Here is a 19,958-nt window from a genome sequence, read left to right as displayed (position 1 = left end):
TGTGTATTTCTGTTCTCAATAGTGAAGCTACTGATGTATTTTGAAGGGATCTGTTGAAGGATGCATGATACTAATCCGTGATTATTGTTTTGAGTGCAATCAACTTTTATTTTAAAATATGAATAATTTCACTCTTTAAAACAGGCCAATGCATTAGTTATGTATGTATCTACAAAGTCAGATTATAAAAATATGGGTAATAGAATATACGGTTGAGATGGTTGTCACGTTTGATGGAATGTGTAAATCCAGTGTTAAAAATGTTGTCCATAAGTTCATTTCCTGGGGTTTTAAAAAACTTGATAGACTTGGAACACACAATACTGATTAGATTGATTCCTATTATAACTTATTAATTTTATTTTAATGTGTGTACCCCTTTCAAGAAACAGAAATACTTGTGAAATTCAGTCATGCAGTGCACATAGTTTCTATTCAGAGAAGTATATTATTTAAGGTATACAGGAATCTTGCAGAACGTTTCAAATTTCTGGCAAACAAAGCTCTAGGAGAAAAAACAGCTTAAAATTATCAGTCTTATGGAAGCAGGAAATAAATATTCCTAAGATTCTGATTATCCCTCTGTGCTGTGTGTCTTATCCTCTGTACATTAAGAAGATGCAGATGAAATCTTGGAATTTCCAGCTTGTGTTTAATGGGCTAGCCAGCATATGTATATAATACAAAATAATCACAATAGAACAAGGGCAAAAACTCCAGCAATGTTGGCAGATCTCAATCTAGCTTTTGAGTAGTAAAGATTACATATTTTAAATCTTTAGCTGTGCAAATCTGTTTTGCAAGGTTTGTATTACCTCTCATTCTGCTGAGGATGGTGATGAATTCCATTGGCTCTCCGCTAGTTTGATTTCCTAATTCTTTATCAGACTGATATGTATTCAAGGCATTACAGGCTTATGGCTGGCAGATGGGCAGTGGTAAAAAGAACTGAATCTACAGTGCTATTGATGAAGGGCTGCTGGGATTGTGCAGTCCTGGTGGAGAACCAGTTGGTTTCTGACAGGTATTCAATTCCTCTTCTTCCCAGTTTCTGCATAAGGCAGTTGAGCTTGAAGCTTTTACATGAAGCAATTTAAGTTAAAATGAACTGTATTTGCCTGTTAGTGTGCAGGTGACAATCGGTTTTATTGTGTCTGCTTATTGTTAGTCTCTTAGGGAAACCAAATGAAAAATGAATGTTAAAATTATCAGAGAGGTAGCTTGATAGAAGGAATGCTTTATAATAGCAGAGAATGAATCCCTTTTATTTGGCCTAATATCATGTTATTTGTGGTATAAGTGATTGCGATATTTCATACAAATCATGAGATTCTTCCAGCTTTCAACGAAAAAAATAATCTGTTTAGGTATGTGTTCCATATAATTTCTGTTCAGTGGAAGACATCAGTTCCTGGTTTTGATTATTTCTTTTATTAACCCTTTACTTTTGTATAATCCAAAGCATTCTAATGACAAGTTTTGGTGTGTTTCTGAATGAAGTAACACTGTAAGCTATGTGAGTCATTGCAGATATGAGACTTAAAAATGAAACAAAAAAACTCATAAATGTTCTTATGGTATACCTTGGTGCTAGACACTTAAGGCTGTCTCTGCATGGACTTGATAAATCAATTGAGCCTGAATTTGTTTGTGACTAAATCTTCAGAAACTGTGAAGTTTATTTCGTATGCATTATTGCCTTTGGTAATTACATTACCTCATGAATAGATGAAACTCTGAAACAGTGCACACTATTTTATATTCCCCATAGGAATCTAGGTGATTTCCATTTTCTGCTTTGAGTAGAGTATAGGTAATGATTTTATCAGACAACAGTTTTTCGAGTTTCTTTTCTCTTTTTAAGATATCTTTGTAAAGGGAATTGGGGAAAGTTGGTGAATTATGCCCACCTCTTATGGGAAGTAATTTTAGTTTGCTGTAATTGTCTGTTCATGTATAGGAGGCTTTTGGCAGAAGGGTCATATTAATGTAACTATTTTTTTTCTTTTTTTTTCTTCCTGGGAGATCATACAAAAATGAAGGCCTCTGAGTATTGGGTTAATACCAGACTTCATCCTGGCGTATGGTACATCTCAAGATGCACTAGAAGCAACATAAAGAAAACAAGTTCCAATTCCAGTTATGCATGTGTATTGATGTAGCCACTGTTTGAAATATGAAATAGTTTATGAAATAGGTTAATGAAATAGTTTTGTTCTAATAGCAGATTTAAATTGGGAAATCACTTCACTTGCCTCAAAATCTTTTTTATTTACTTTTGAAAAGATAGCGTTACAGAGTGTGTTTTTACATGCACCATTTACCCATGAGGCAGAGACTTTAAATAAGCTGTGTTAAACTTTAAATTATGTCAGCAATAATCTTGAAATACTTTAATAACATGCATATATTGGGCAATATTAATTACATCTTATTTTTTTGTCCATTTAAGATGCACTGAATGTTTTATTGCTTTCCTGTACTTGGTGGTGGAGATGTAGCGCATCTCAAATCTGCTGAAAAAGAACCTTCATGTTATGTAGGTAGAAATAAAGCACACTGTGCATCCATTAGTTTCTCAAGTCAGGACTTATCAGGAAAGAACTGTACTTTTTGTTATTTTAAAGCCTCAAGGCTATTGTAGGCATGTCACAGGCTGTACAACTTTCCATGTAGAAGATTAGTTATTCAGGGGTTGGAAATGAAGAGTGGTTTCTGCAGTTAAATAATATTGAGGCTCGCAAAAGATATGTGGTTATTCTGAACATACTTTTCACCTCTTTTGAATAGACTTTGAATCAAGAGCTCCTTAAAACTACTGACCTATTCCAGTATTGTTTCCTGGAATAGAGTCTTATAGTAGGTTTCAGCTAGCCATAAGAAATATGCTCATATAACCAAACACAGGATTTGTCATAAATTGCTGTGTAAGTATGTGAGAATGTTACTTGCTTTCTCTAACAATCATGAAAACAAGTGACAGAGCTCTGTGTCCAAGCAATTTCACAGATTAGAAAATAAGATTCTTCAAGGCTGACCTGCATGTTCTAATGATGTGCTATTGTTGCATATTTTTAAGACCCTCAGGGTTTTGGCACATTCCTTACCACCCTGCTGTATGCTAGGGCGTTTTTCTGGTTAAAAATGATTGCCAGGATATCTCTTCTCCACAAACTATTATGTTACAACTTACAGACTGGGTGTGCAGTTTATTGGAGAGAGAGTCTGTTAAACTGTGGGCGTTCTGGAGAAATGTGCTGGAGCTCCAAGGAACGCAAAAGCTGGACAGCGGCTGAATTTGTAGAGTGCTACATCTACTCCCGTAGGCCAAAGTCCTTGTTTCTTACCAATATTTAGACAAAACCCAGAAAGAACACATCCTTAAAATAAGCCACAAGAAGACACCTCTGTAAAAATTAATTACTAAGGCTATAGACCACTCATTGGACACTATAAGTTTGAGGGTTGTTAGAGCTGATCTTGTTCCTAACGTTAGTCAGTTATGAGATGGTTGAAAGCAGGCTGTTTGTGCTGCTTGCACTTTTTCTTATTCAGGATTGAAATGCCTTCTTTTTGCTCTTATTTCTTTTGCCTGCTTATTTGCCCTTCATATATTTTGACTAACTAGGGGACCAATATGTGGCAATAAGAATTAAGTAAATTTTTTGTTTGTTTCATTGTATGCTTCATTATACATTTCAATTAACAACTTCATGCCTTCAGGCTGCATTCTCCTGTTACATCCTGTACAAACTAAATGTGATGCAGCAAGACAGGAAAATTCAAAATGATGCCTTAGAATAAAATATCCCTGAACTCCCTCTATACCAACTCTAAGTTTTATGGGGAGCCCTTTTGGTAATCACTTCGCAATTATCAACTTCATATAACTCAACAATGTCTGTGTCTTCAGTAGTCAGAAGTATCCTGTCTTTCAAAAGGACCTTTTACATTTCCACTTAATCTTTAGTTTGGACAACTCTGTTTCTCAGGGAATGTTTCTCTCATATGAATCTTTGCTGAAAATGTTACATTTGGTTATGTGTGAGAGACTAAATGTGGGCTAATTCCAAGTATCAGCAGAGGCCACTGATGTTTTGTTTCTGGTATATATATTAAGCTGTGCTAAACTAAATAACAAAACAAAACCACCAAAGCTCCTCTAATGAAGCTCATACATTTCCTGCAGAAAATACAATCCTTGCAACGGGAGACCCATGATAGGATAGCAGAACTTTCTGTGCGTTAAAACCAGGATCCTTCTTACCACAGACCTGAAAATGAGCAAGTGTCATTTACATGGTGATCAAGCGTGTGGCCTGCCAGTGTATGTGGATGAGGAATAAAAATACTGCTTTGCCAGCTGGGCTCTCTCCGAGACTTGAGTTTTGAGCTGACTAAGCTAAGGCCTAGACTGTGCTGTGGTAGCAATCCAGCAATGATTCTAGACATAGCAGGTTTTGTTCTCCACAACCGGGAATTGGGAAAAGATTTTGTTTGCTTAGGGCAACTGAATCTTCTATCTCCAGGTCTCAGGTCTTATCTAAAGGGAGAGCAATGGCTTCCAGCAGCAGATGGGAAAGCAGCTGCAGAGAGATGCAGGGCAAATGGCAGGCCTCCAGCAGGTGGAAATCATTATGGAAGGAATTTTGTACTGTACAAACTATTGTTGGTCATTCCCAGATGAGTAAAGTTAATAATGTTTTGGCCTGCATTAAGCCACACTTCTTTCCTCCTGCATGTCCACAATGTCTATTTGTAGAATAGATAGTTTTTGTTAATTGTCACTGTAGAATTTAATGGTGTCCTAAAACATGCTTATAACCTGCCTTGAAGGGCTTCTTTCTGGAGGTGAAAGTAACCATCAAAGGCCAGTTCTAATCCTGAGCTGAATAAGGTATTTGTAGTTGCAGTGTCAATTTCCTGCCTAAATAGGATTGCTTTGTAATCACCTTGTAATTAAATCAGCTTAGTAAATCCTGTAATAAAAAAAAATCCTCAACAGGATCTCAGTTACTTCATAACAAGCCTTTTATTATTGTTTAGCTTAATAATGGTACTCTGCTGGTTATCTTCAGGTTTTGGAGACAGCAGCTGCATATGATGAAACAGGATGTGATTCATAGGATCACATAATGGTTGAGGTTGGAAGGGAGCTCTGGAGGTCGTCTGGTCCAAATCCCCTGCTCAAGCAGGGCCACCTAGAGCTGGTTGTCCAGGACCATGTCCAGATGGATGTTGAATATCTCCAAGGATGGAGACTCCACAAACTCTCTGAGCAACATGTGCCAGTGCTCAGTCATCCTCACAGTAATGTTTCCTGATGTTCAGAGGGAACCTCCTGTGTTTCAGTTTGTGCTCATTGCCTCTTGTCCTGTTACTGGGCACCACTGAAAAGCCTGGCTCCATCTTCTTTACAGCCTCGCTTTCAGATATTTATATACAGTGATAAGATGCCCCCTTCTTTTTTCTAAGCTAAACAGTCCCAGCTCTCTCAGGCTTTTTTCATATGAGATGCTCCAATTCTTTAATAAGCCCTTAATTAATCCTTTAATTACTTTTTGGCCAGTTCACCAGATTCTCTCCAATATGTCCATATCTCTCTTGTACTGAGAACCCCAGAACTGGACACAATACCCCAGGTGTGGCCTGACCACTGATAGGGGGGAAGGAATACCTCCGTCAAGCTGCTGGCAACCCTCCTAATGCAACCCAGGATACTGTTTGCCTTTTTGCTGCAAGGGCACATTGGTGGTTTTCAACATGGTGTCCACCAGGACCACACGGTCCTTTTCTGCAAAGCTGCTTTCCAGCTGGGTGGACCTCGGCATATACAGGTGCATGGAGTTGTTCCTCTCCAGGTGCAGGACTTTACATTTCCTCTCCCTGAACTGCATGAGGTTCCTGTCAGCCCATTTCTCTAGCCTGTTGAGGTCCCTCTGAACAGCAGCATCACCCTCTGGTGTATCAGCTGCTCCTTCCAGTTTTGTACCATCAGCAAACTTGCTGAGGCTACACACTGCTCCATCATCCAGATCATTAATGAAGATGTTGAACAAGACTGGATGCAGTATTGACCCCTGGGGTACAATACTGATTCTACTTGAGTCCCCTCATTCTACTTGATAATCCTCCACTTCCCTCCATGGCTCTTGCAATCCAGGTCTAATAGGGCATGAGGCTTAGATGTAATCTGTTGGTATTAATTATATTTTCTTGTAGTTCAAGTATCCCTGGAGGTTCATTAGTTTCACTTTCTTTGTTGGTGATTTTTATTAGTGTTTGTTATTCAGTAGAATAGTTTTGGTTTTTATATCATTTCAAGTCTGGAATTTTTATGATGTCTTAGCAAAATTAGCTCAGAAAATGTAACTATCCTAGAAGTATAGTTTAAGTTTGAGCTCATTCTTACATAGCTGGTTTTAAAAGTTAGAAATGAAGTGTAAGCAGAGTTATAATGATTCTTATTTTCTGCAGAATGTTTACTACTCTTGAGAGGCATGATTAGGATATCTGTTTATTCAGATAGTTGTTTTACATGTGTTATAGCAGATCATCAGAAATAAGAGGACATCTGGATTTTTTTGATGAGTATAGTTTATTTCCTTTAAACAAAGGTAATTGGATCAGATTTCAGGTACAATGGCCCTTTGTCACATGATGTGAGAAAATTTAAAACCAACAGTAAATATGTTAAGTCTAGATCTAAACAAAATGTGCTTTTTGCACACTGTTTCTGTTCTCAGTGATGTCAGTATTTTCGGTTTTTATTTTAATAGGTTTATTTGACTTAACCAGCTATCATTTGAAGTTTTATTGACAACTGAAACAAAAAGATATAATCCTGTAAAGCAATAACTATCATGGTGGCCAGAGTTGGGAGGTCTGAAAATAGTTTATTGCCAGTAGGAAAAATGTTTGGAACCAGTCCTTAGAAGGTTCACCAACTCTGCTACGTGTGTTTCATTTTGTTCCATTTTTAAGGGTATATATGATAATAGTGCCAAACTATGCAACTTTTCTTACCCTAATGTATGTAGTCTTTTGTTTTGATTATCTCTTTATTAATGATGTGAAAACCCTGAGGTCAGATAAAAATGAGCCAAGGTCAGGCTACTCCAGCTACAGAACACTGAAAATGTCACTGTGCTCCATAGAAAATTATTAAAAGGAAGAATATTAGACTTGCTGAGATTTTCCTTGCTGTTGTGAAAAAGCTATAGATGTTAATTTTTAAATGAAGCCTTGTACTCCTACTGCAGAGGGAAAGAGGTTAAACAGCATGAATGATCCTTCTTGATGTTTTAAAAAGATGAGACGCTATCATTTGTATACTTTTGAGTGGTAGATGGTACAGTTTGAGACTGTATTTGTGCACCTTTGCAGTGACTGATGCTTAACTACTGCTCTTATAATCAGGAAAAAAGCTTAAATAAATTGATGCAAATAAATTCATTTCAGCTAGGTAGCTCAGTGGAGAAAAACATTCATTTCATAAGCAATTCTGACACAAACATAGTTAACACTTTATTAGTTAGTGTATGGTTGCTTTAGATAACATTCTTGCAAACTGGCAGGTGTGCTGTTTGAGGGTTAATGAACTGTGAAATAAGTAAATGTCTACAAAGAAATTTTGTAAATTGTGAGCATAGTCCTGTCAATGGAGAAAATGGATTAGAAAAATAGGTGGTCTGTGCTGTAACTGAATGCTGATGTGTTCAGCATACACGTATTAATATAGAAAACCTAATAAAAATGAAGAGGAAAGGTGATTATATTAGGTATTTATTGCGGTCTCTTTTTTCTTTAAACAGATCTTGTTTACAGAGAAGGGCTGTAAAATGATTGACTTCTTGGCAGTTTTTAGTTTGCATAAAGAGCAAATAAAAGCAGACAGCACAAAATACTTGGAACAAAACTACAAACACTTTATTTTTCTTTCTATTACAATGTTGATATTTGATATTGCTTGAACTGTAAATCTGCTTTTAATTTTACAGTAATAATGTATAAGTACGTTTATTTCACTCTCACATTTTTATTTTTCTAAGTTGGAGTTTTACTTTGAAATTGAATTTTTCTATTGTTTTGTGATTTTTCTTGTTTCAAACCAGGCTGGGCCAGATATTTCGGTGTGGTCTCTTTGCTGTACTGCCAATGTATTGTTCTGGTAGATCTGCTGTGCATGCAAAGGAAAGATCACCCACTGTAAAAAGCACTATTCTGGAGGCTTGTGTACCATTTACTCTCTCTGTCACTCCACAGCTGTTCACAGCTTTCTTGATAGTGTGTTCCATATTTCAAACAGAGCTTTATCTCAGGTGGAATTTGCCAGCCATTTTACTTTTTATACGGTTTTCATGTTTTGTGGGCCCCTGTGACAGTTTAGAGCAGAAGAGTGGAGCATAGTGGCAAGGCAGTAAATTCGAAGAGTTAAACTGAAAGCACACTTAGATTAGCAAAATGCCGTATTTAAACAGAAGTAAACTGTGAAGCGAAGTGTTTTTTGTCTATCTGCTGTAGGATTTCAAGACTTGACTGTTTAAAGGCACATCAAATGGCATGGTCTGATTTCAGTGTTTGTGCTTTGAGCAGGAGGTTGAACCAGTGACCTCCTGAGACCCATTCTAAGCTCAGCGACTTATGGTACTACAAAGGAAGCTCTCTCAAATACATCATAGGTAATACTGTCCCAAAGATGTGTTTTTTCTGCTTTGTGAGTTATATACTAGCATTCATTTATCCAGAGAAAGATTAAATGTTGATTAATTTATTTACACACACACACACACACACACAACTGAATCCATTCTTGATAGTAGCTTTAAATGTTCTGTCTTCCTTTTGGGGACACCAATATTTTTATTTCATAAAAAATTGAAATGGAATTGCCTGAGGGAAAGGCGACTGAAAGAGTGGAAAGTTCCATTTGCGGGGCCCATAGAAAGTAGTGTCCAGAGACAAGAAAACACAGATAGAAAGAAAATGGGAAAGATGAAAGTACAAAGATAAGGGCTGTATACTTGATGTGTAAAGACTTTATGCAAGTTGTTTGGGACAAATAGTTTTAATAATGTTAGATTTATCTTGCTGTCAAAACAGTTCTCATTTTTGTCTATTTAATTAAAGTGATAAATAACTGTCGTGTCGTCCCCCCCCCCCCCGCCTTAGATTTACAGAAAATTACCTTGTTGCCATTTAGAACAATATTCAATTAGACAGTTTTAATGGGTTTTTATAACAAAGCAAAATTTACTGTGATAAGATAAATTAAGCTTCAGTTAGGCTTGATTCTAGTGGATGGAAATGATTAGAAAAATATTAGTACTGTTATCTACCAATTAAAAACCTTTGCTCTAACTGGAGATGTTTTGAGAGGAGCTTCAATAGGATTGCTTCAGAAATGACTCTTCGATAGTTTAACTAATGCTTATATTGTGATTGGGTCTCAAGGGGCCAAGTTATGGTCCTAGTGTATTAGCATTGTATACAAAGAAATGCAAAGGAAAACCCACCTCAAAATGGTATTGAAATTTCACCAGATTGTTCTAAAACCAAGGGGGACACATATTCTCTAGATGTTGTAATTAGTGTAATAACTTGTAGACATAATCTCCCAGTCTGAAACTGTTAATGATGTTTTGCACATATTGCTATAATGATGAAGTGTGAGGAGAAGTTAGTGAAGTAGTTTTACATATTTTGGGGTTTTATGCTTAAGAGACAGCTGGGGAGAATGGGCTAGAGTCACTTAAAGGAAGACATGAATTAAGTCCTCTGACTGAAGGGAGACTGAAGGCCATGGTTTGGTGAATAAGCCGTGAATAGCCTAAGGCCAAAGACAGGTGGCTATGTGTTTCTAAAAGTGAAAGAGGGAAAGGGCAATGGTGGCTGGTGTTTTGTGTCTCCTATCTTGGGGTAAAAATGAAAGAAGATAGCAAATCATTGGTGAGGCTGATCCTTGTATAGGGTACATACAGCTAGGTAAAAGTTTGCTATACAAAGGTAGGGACAAGGTAGGCTTTTTTAATTCTTACATAGTACCGGTGTAAGGGTTGTGTTTTGTTGTTGGTTTTAATTCTTTCTTCTTTTTAATATTGGTGTTAAGAATGCAATGCAGGGATATAATGTGGGACAGTTCAGCCTTTGTGCTGAGACTAAGGCCAGAGATGCAAACTGTGTCTTTTTTAATTAGTGATTCAGTGTGGGAGCATCCTTATTCACTGAAGAGATCTGCACTTCCTAACATAGATTACAGAGTTCTTCGCTCACAGTTGCTCTTAACCCCAACACTCAAGCCTGTGGTAATTGCAAAGATACATTCTCCTGCCCTCTGTCTCTGCAGAGGAAAAAATCATGCTTGCAGCAGGAGCAGAATTTAATAAAGTAGGACATATGGCCCATTTGAATTAAAAAAGCTTCTGCAGCTGTGGTCATCCAGAAATCTTTGGAGATGCTCATACTGACAGTAGACCTCAGATGGCTCTCTGATTCTTTTCTTGGTAAGATTCTGAATAATATTTTCCTTATAGCTTTGTGGTGGTGTGGGTGGCTTGTTGTCCTGTTCCCCCCCCCCCCTCCCCCCCGCCTTGTTTAACTTTTAGAAGGAAAGAAATCTCTAGGTGTTAGTATGACAGGAGAAAATGAAAGTAAGAATCTAAGCTTGTGAAAGATCAATGGTTTCACAGGTGACCTGCTAATATTTAGGGAAACCACTAGATAAGATCAGCTAAGGCAAATACAAGTTATACACTTCATGTCCCAAGTGATAACATAATTACATAATATTGTACATTTCTCTAGTACTTTCAATACTTAAAATCATCAAGTAATGCAGGCTGTGAGAATTTTTGAAAGATTTGTTACATTGTTACCTGTCATTGTTACAGGTAAAAAGTATTTACAAATTATCTCCCGCAAAAGAAGCAGCCGCTGCATTTTCTCCTGAATAATTTGATTCTGTCGTTATTTGGGATATCTTCAACCAGCTGGTGTGGTAAACTTAATGGAATTCCAGTTTTGTGGCTTCCGTTTTTGTTTTATGTTAAAGTAAAAGCTGCTTTTTCATTTTATAAATTGGACAAAATAGAAACCCAGACATAAATGTACTGTTTCATTTAGACAAATGAAGGATAATACATGTGTGGCGAAAGCTGTCCTCCTGAAGTAGATTTGGTACTTCACAGCTCTGCTGTGGTAAGTCATGGCAGTTAAGTTGTGTAGCCTTAAGGCTTTAGTAAATAAAAATCCTTGTGGACTCTTGGCTGGCACAGACATGTGGGAGCAATCATCTTAGTTTCCAGTTGTTGCAAGGAGGAATTGCAGTTGTGCATAGTGACCCATGAAAATAGTGGTCTGACTTAAAAAGAAACTGGGCTAAACAACTACTGTGCATGATAGCACCTAGTTAAATAAGGATATTAATGTCCTTAGAGCAAAAATTTTTAAAGATATGTAGTTAATGAGAAGGCTGTGAATTTAATTTCATTAAAATACAAAATGTTCTCAAAGGCAGGATGCTAATTAACATTTGCTGGACTTGACTAGGTAGAAAGTGCTTGTAACAAAGTTCTGAAATCATCCGTCTCCTTTGAAAAATGTTCTTTTTAGATCTTTGGTCATGTAAGTGGTTAATGATGTTAGTAAACTGTTCAGTTGCTTGACTGTGGTGCAGTTCTCCATTTGTTTGATTCTTTCTTTCCCTGTGATTATTTTAATGCATGGCACTATAACTTAAATCTTAGCTCTTCAAACAAATCCTTTGTATTTGTGTTTCCTGTACAGAATTGTATACTTCCCCCTGCTAGCATTAGTTATATTATTTCTACGCAATAAAATTTGTAATGCAGTAATCTTTGTTAAAGAAAGAGCATTATGTGTCATTAAGTAACTTGAATCTGTATAATTGCCTTTGGTTATTATCTGTTCTGTGAAACAAAGAAGAAAAGCTTTGAATTGTTTCCTCTGTACTTCTCTGTTGAATATGCATTCTTTCTCACACAGAAGATCAATTTACTCCTATGATTTTCAATGTTATTTCCATTTTTTGGAGAAGGAAGCATGGGATGTGAAAAGTGATGAAAATGCCAAGGTTTGCTGATGTTGCTACAGACACCATATATTGTAGGTTTCTCGCTCTTATATGATCATACTATTCCTACCTGTGTCCATTCTAGCAGCTGTAATTGTTTAAAGACTCCGTGTGCATCCTGAAGAATTTCTACTGTATACTCTTTGCCACAGATCTGTATCTCTGTTTTGGAAAGATTCTTGCTTAACAGTAACTGTGAATATTTTCAGTGTGGTAACATTTTTAGTTTTGCAGAAGAAACCGTGCAAGTAGCACCATGCTAGAAGTAAAGGTTTAGAAAAGTGGAAAAAATTGTTTTAAAAATGCAAACAAATATTTCTGATGCATTTGAAGGAGCAATAGTTACAAGCGAAGGAAAGGAGAGGAGATTTTTGTCAAGTATTACTAATAATCTAAAGCTTCATGAAGAAAATCAGGTGTTCTAGAGAATCAGCAGGAAATGAGTGAAAAAGGAGCATGGAACTGTGGAGAGGGATTGCAGAAGAGGCTACTACTAAAGACCTCTGGAATAGGAACATCAGTGGTGGTGTATAAAGCTGCTTAAATATTGTCTGAGCCAAAGTTCTGCTATGATTAATGTTAGAAATGTATTTAAGTGTTGTAGGACCAAGCCCTAACAAGATAAAATCAGGGAGTTAGAAGTCAAGTATTTAGAGAGTTTTGAAAATGTTGGTACTAGTGTAAAGTTGGATTGAGAAGTAGATCAGAAGATAGAATAAAATGGATAAGGATGCTTTGGTTTCTGTTTCTGTAGGAATTCTTTGGCTGCCTATTTTAACATAAGGGGTCAAACTGGATATTCTGACACTTTGTAATATGTGTTGTTGTTTTTTTCCAAGTTAAGCAATAATTTTCCTTCAAAATAGGTTGGTTTTGTAGATATTCATATAGGGCTTGTGAATCATCATTGCCTTTGCTAGGTTCCCTTCTACTTCTGGCTTTCAGTGGAAGTACGTTTGATGCAAGCAAGGTGCATGTCAGATACTATTACCAGAGTTGGCTAGAAATAGGCTGAAACAATTCTGCAAATAGTGCGTTTATGAGGACTATTTTCTTTCTCATGTCCTTTTGCTTTTGTCTTTCAAATTCTTCCTCAGGTCAAACAAGCATAACAGCTGTTTCTTATCTTTAAAGACTACTTTCTTCCAGCTGCCCTACATTGTGAGATCAGGCACAAGATTGGTATAGGGTCAGAAAGACTGAGGAGCCTGTAAATAAAAACACTTCTGGATCATGTTCACTGCATACTTATTTTCCCCTTTCAACTGTTTGAACTGTTGAAGTTCCAAGAAAATACTTAAAATACTTTCCATTAGTTTAATTACTTTTACACTGTGTCATTTACTCATTGTTCTGAGCAACACTAAATTGGATTCTGGAATAGATTATAGTATTCATAAATACTATAGCTGTCTTCCTATAATACCTAATTGAAATGAAAATGAATATCCATTATATCTGCCCATTTCTATACATTCATAATCTTTTGCATGAATAATATTTTGCTGTTTTCCAAGTATGTGTACTGTTTGTGGTTGAATTTAAAGCATTTCTGTAGCAAGATCGGAGAAAGTTACTTCCTATTGGAAAACATTTACAGTGGTTTTCAGTAGTAAATTTGGAGGAACATTGCAGGTGAAATATTCTTCACTGAGGACACTAATGTTGTCTTAAAACTTAGGACAAATAATAAAAACAACAACATTTCTGGTAGGAATTACTACCAGTAGTAATAGAAGTTACTAAGATTCTTTTTTCTTTGCATTTTTGCAAAAAATGTTCACGATGCCTGCTTGCCATATCCAGTCTAACAGAAGTCATTCTTTGGTCAGTCGCTCCTGTGGAAGATGGATTACTACTGTAAAGATTTGTATTGGAGGTTCATCTCTCATCTTTAAATTTAGATACATAGCAAAATCATGTAAAAATAAGCAGAGTCCTTACAGGGCAAGGAAGGAAACTGTAGAGGAAAAAGTGCTCAGATATATTTGAGCTCCAGATTATGCTCACTTTGCTGATCCTTTATGTGTTTTGGAACTCTAAAACATAAAAGTGCACAGTTTTTAATGGACTCTGTACTACACTGAATTTCAAACAGAATGTATATTTTGCGTCTTGCTATAATTCCACATTCTTTTCTGTCTTTGAATATTTATAGCTAAATTTTTCTGCTTTATGTCAGGAGCAGTAAGGTTCCTGAGATTAGAAAGTACGCAAATAAAAGATTGAAACCTTAATTCTCTGCAATACCTAGTCAGATCCACATTATTTGAGTTGCAATAAAGTAATCTTTTCCCTTACTATTAATATGTTTAATTTCTGAGGCAAGTGTAAATTTCATTTTACTCTTTTGGCTAGAAGAAATTCCATTTTCTTCATTAATGGACACAGATAATTACTAGAGATACTTCGTTGTGGAGCTGTTTCGTCTTTCTACATAGTTGATATAAGATAAAATGGCTTTTCTCTTGCTGGCTAATTTATTTAGTTAGTTAGTTATTTTTATCTTTCCTGTAAATAGGGTCCTGGCTGACCTTTCAATATAAGGATTAGTTTGCTTCCTTGTTTATTTTGAAATGTTGCCAGAAATTGGGAGGGGAAGAGAAGTTGCCTTTATTTTATCCCATTTTAGGATTTTATGCATGATTTCATAAAGTTGTGGTAAATACAATAGTACATATTTAATACAGCTTGTAGTTTTATGTTTGCAACAGACTGGAAACAATTGAGAATAGTTTTCCTAAGCATAACCATAAACATAATGAAGTTTATCCTGCCAAGTGTCAGGCCACAAATAAAGACAGACACATGTATGGTCAACCTGCCCTCCGTTTCTAGGAAAAGCGCCATTGGACCAAATAAACTGAGTTTAAATCAGGCAGGAAATCTTTGCCAGACTTGACCTAGACTCATATGCATTGGTGACTCACGGTTGTTGCCCGGCCCTGCAGCTGCGTTGGTTTATGAGCCAAGCAAAAGTTCAGGCCTATCTGCATTGAAGTGCCAGTTGCCTCTGTTATCTTTTTCTCTTCTAGCATGATTCTGCGTGCTAGTGGTCTGGCAGCAGGCTAGTTTACTTTGTGTCATCTTCTGTCATAAATTTTGAAGCAGTCTGTCACATATCTAGTGAGAGGGTAAGCTTAAATGATGTATGTTTTTCCCGGAGAAAGAATGCTTTCAGGAATTGTTAAAATATATGAGAATGTTTTGGTACCATGCATTTTTACAGATGATCACTTTTGTGTAACTGACTTCTGCTCTCATTCCTCCTCCTCTAATTATGAGGCTAAATAGAAAGGAATGATACAGGGGGTGGGAGCAGGCACAGGTGGCCTGGGAGGAATAGGGAGGCCTCATCTGAACATGCAGGTATAGAGTTAAGAAAGCCAAAGCCCATCTGGACTTGAATAAAGCAAGAGATGTGAAGGGCAACGAGGAGAGGTTTCTAGAGGCACAGCAACAGCAGAAGACTAGGGAGAATCCAGGCTCACTGATGAATGGGAGTGGAGACCTGATTCTAAAGAACATGGAGAAGGCCAGTGCAAAAGTCCAGGGCCAGGTAAACTTACCCTCAGTGGAGGAGGATCAGGTCAGGGACTATTTTAACAAACTGGACACACAGAAGTCCCCTGGCCCTGCTGGAATGTACCTGCAAGTGCTGATGGCATTGTGTCAATTATCTTCGAAAGGTCGTGGTGGTTGGGGCAGGTTTCTGAGGACTGGGAGAAAGCAAATGTCACTGTAAGAAAGGCAAGAAGGACGATCCAGGGAACTACAGGCTGGTAAGCCTCACATCGATCCTTGAGAAGTTCATAATAAGGAAGGAATAATCCTGGAAGCCATTTCCAAATGTATGACAGACAAGAAGGTGATTTGGAATAGCCAGCATGGTTTTATGAAGGGGAAATAATGTCTGACCAACCTGATAGCCTTCTTCAGTAAGGTAATTGCCACTACCAGGGTTGTACATTTAGTCCTAAAATCTTGCGTAAGTGTATATTCTAATTTATGCCAATGTACTATACTTGTTTTCAGCCTCCTTCATTTTAGCTAGAGTAATTCCATTTGCAAGCTAAATCCTCTTTAAAATATACTTTGCCTTATTATAATAAAGATGTGAAGGCCAAGAGACTGGTCATTATTTCTGTTCACAGTGGCATAATATAGTTCATGGTTTTTAAAAAACAGATCATAATTATTCTATCATTCTATTATTCTATCAATTCTTTCCTGAAAATATTGGAAATTGGATTAAAATAAAATATATTAATGAAAAGTGCTTATAGCTAGCTAACAAAGCATGTGAATAGTAATGGCTAAATATGACTGAATATAGCAAGATGGCATGATAAAGGACAAGATTAGCCTGATTTTCCCTGTGTACAGGTCTATGATTTATGATTTTCAATAGCTTTCAGATTGCATGTCTACTTCTCAAAATGTCTGATGCTTTAAGCATGTTTTCAGCACACTCTCAACATATCGTGTCATTGGTATATTTTTTTTTATTCTCTAGAATTTCTGGGGATATCAACTGGGTATATAGTACTTTTTCTTGTTGGTTTTACTATCACTTAAAATAACACAATTCTAGTGAAAATAAAAGTAGTATCCTAGACCTATAAGTAAACTCTGCCTTGTATTTTATTTAAACTTTTGCAATTTTTCTGGGTGGATTATCCCCAAGAAAAGCTGTCTTTGATGGGTTGGTGATAGTTTGATTTGAAATCTGACATTCTGCTTTGCTTATGTTGGGTTGGATAATTCTTAAGCATTTTTGTTTGAGTATTTCTCTTTTGCAGTTACTGGCAATCTGTCTTTTTACATGCTTCATGTCTGTAGTGGTTTTAATGGTTTTTAGGGAAGTGGAAACCTTGAAAGATCATCTTTGTTCAACTTCATTGTGGAAAGGATAGTTAAAAGCACAGTTACATAATAAATTCTCACCACTTACCTCATGAACAAAATCACAGGGCAGGTTGCTCAGAGCTGTGTCCAGTCAAGTTCTGGATATCTCAGAGATGGCTCTCTAAGCATGTGTTCCAGTAGTTGACCAAGCTTGTGGTAAAAAAAAAAAAAAAAAAAAAAAAAAGTGTTTTTTCTATGTTAAGGTGGAATTTCCATGTTCCACTTGTGTCTTATCTCTTCCCAGTTCACCCTTGAGAAGATTTTGGCTCTATCTTCTCACAGCCTCCCACTAAGTAATTGAAGACAGCAGCAAGATCTGCCAGTGGCTTTTTCCTCAGTGTGCACAAACCTGGGGCTCAGCCTCTCCTGGTACGTTTTGTGCCCCAGTCCTATGACCATCCAGGTGGGGCCTCAGTTGGACTCATGCCAGTATTTCAATATCCATCTTGTGCTGGGCAAGTCCAAACTAGGCATAGAGGTCCGAGTATGATCTCACAGGTTCCAGAGACAGGCTCCACACCCCCAGGGTAGGTGCTGCCTGTTCCTCCAGTTGGGTTTGTTTTGTGCTGGTTTAGCTATTGTGAAGAGTTTTGTGTTCTGATGCATAACCAAAAGAAGCATTTCTAGAATGTGAGTTCAGAGTTGCAATGTGTAATTAATTCCAATAATTATCATGAGTCATACATAAGTCCAAGAATTACTATCCACTTACAGTTCTAAGATAAACAGTTTGATGAAAAGCTTATATTATTATTTGATAGGTTATTTAACAGTTCAGTGTATTTAAAAAAAATACATAGTAGTCTGTCAATAAAAAGAGAACCTTTCCTATCCAACAAAAACCTTTGTGTCATCCGTAGACCAAAAATTATTACGAAAATTAGTTCAGCGGTTTTATCTTATTTTCCTCCACTGAGACAGATGCAGTTTTTATGATTTGAAGACGAAGGTACGTTTTGCAAACCTTGCCTTGGTTAGTTGCAGGATTTTCTTGATGTTTTTGTATTTTCCCTATTTGCTTCTGTGGGAACAGTGAGCAAATGATTTTGATGAGCAGCTGCTCAAAGAGAACATGAAAAGAAGCTACAACAGCGATTTAAGTCAATCTGATAGCACCTGCTGTCACCTGGTTTCGTTTCTTCATGAAGGAGAAAGAGTTCCAGGGCATGGTTATGTGGTTCTCTGCTTCCATCTCCAGTTACTGTACTGAACCCCATAACCATCTCATAGGGAACAGGAAGAAAGGCATGGCATACTTTGAAGTTCAGGGCCTCTCTTTCTTTCATTATTTTTGAGCTGGCTGAAAAGTGTCAGCAGTTACATGCACATGGGGGTTGGCCACATGGGTTAGAATCATTACAGAATTCAGACCCATTATGTTGGATTTTTCCCATCTAGGAAAGACTTCTTGCATAGCTATAATAGTTTTATACATCTAAAATGTAGTGGCAATAGTTAATGCAAAATTGTAAAATATAAACAATCATCATTTAAAATGTCAAATGCAGCAGCTGAGAGGGAACTCAGGATGGCAGCTGTGATGTGCCATATTGATAAATCAAAATAATAAATTCAAAACATATGTTATGATGTCAGTAATGTAATCCAGATTATGCATTAGAAGGGTAACAGTTGTGCATTTCGAGTGCTAGAAGTTTACTTTGCCTTTGACCTGATGGCTCGATGTACACTAAAGGTACAGTTTTGCTGTATTATGTTAAATTTTATTTGTGCTAAAGTGGTACTATCAACCTAAGTTTTTGCTCAAATGAGACATACAGGTTTGGTTTATAGCGTAAAACTATAAAGATTCTTATTCCATAAGAATTATATTTCCTTTTCTTTGTTGGATAAGATTCAGTGGGAACTTTAAGGTACAAAATTTGAGGGAGGAGGGGAAGCTACTTGCTGTGGTAAAGCCTTAAAGTGAGTGTGAGAGCATTTTTATACAAGTGATGAGAACCTCCTGGACATGATTGACTTAAATTAGCTTGATTGCTTTTTATCAATTGCAGCTGCACTATTTAGCATAAAAATGCAAAACATCCAAAAATCATTTGCCTTGCAGTGTAGTAGAAAGGTGGTTTTAGTTAGTCTTTAAGATGTTTCAAATGTTTATTCCACACAGATTCTCTGAGAATGGATCCAGAACATATCTAGTTACAGAGAATTAGTACAGATATTGTAAACTTTGAGAAAATTAATTAAGGAAAATATGCTGCTTTATGAATTACATATTTAGGATTTTGGTTTTTTCCTTTTAACTGTGTTAGTAAGTTAAACAGTTCAAAGATATTTGTTATAGTGGCATAATCGGGCATCTGCTGTTAAAAGCTAAAAGAGAAAGACTAGAACTTTTTGTGCGATGTGCAATTGTCTCGCTCTCTCAACCAGTGACATGGTTGAAAGAGAAATCCTGAAGTTATGTAAAAATAAATTTCTTTCTAAATAAGAGGAGAAAATTTTAGACCAGTGTTGAGGATTGCAACCCAGTGTTGAAAACTTGACCAGAGAAAGGCTGCTACTGTTATTTAAAGGCTGTGTTCTGTAAATTGAGTTTTGATAGCTGATGTCCATTGCCATCTGAATTTCCTTTTTGTAGGACTGTACTGCTTGCAAACTTGCAATCCTGTCTTTGTTTCTAAGGCTTCTATTTTTCAGTGGCTTAATGATTTATATAGCATGTGACCTTTGAGGCTACTTAAGTGCTTCTTTGTATTCCTTGGATGCTTAACGTTACCTAATTCACAGGAAAAATATTCATGTGTCTAAAACTTGCATCATTTACTGCAATTAATTATGACCAGCAATTGTGCTGAAGAAGAACAACCCTTATTGTTGTGCCAAGCCATAGATTATATTAGAGAATAAGATTGCCTGAAGTCAATATCTTGTCCGCTTTTAAGTGTTTTTGATACAGTATGCCTACATTGAGGTCACACCCTTTTATTATTCCTTA

The 19,958-nt window shown here is 36.7% G+C and overlaps 1 protein-coding gene across 1 annotated transcript in view; it reads left to right on the top strand.

Moving 5' to 3' along the window:
- ERC2 (ELKS/RAB6-interacting/CAST family member 2) overlaps positions 1-19,958 on the top strand; it is a 527,385-nt gene that overhangs the window by 144,988 nt on the left and 362,439 nt on the right. The gene's annotated exons all lie outside the window — the stretch shown is intronic.

Source organism: Accipiter gentilis, chromosome 23 (genome assembly GCF_929443795.1).
Source record: "Accipiter gentilis chromosome 23, bAccGen1.1, whole genome shotgun sequence".
NCBI classification, from domain to species: domain Eukaryota; kingdom Metazoa; phylum Chordata; class Aves; order Accipitriformes; family Accipitridae; genus Astur; species Astur gentilis.
This window is presented reverse-complemented; position numbering and strand designations above follow the sequence as displayed.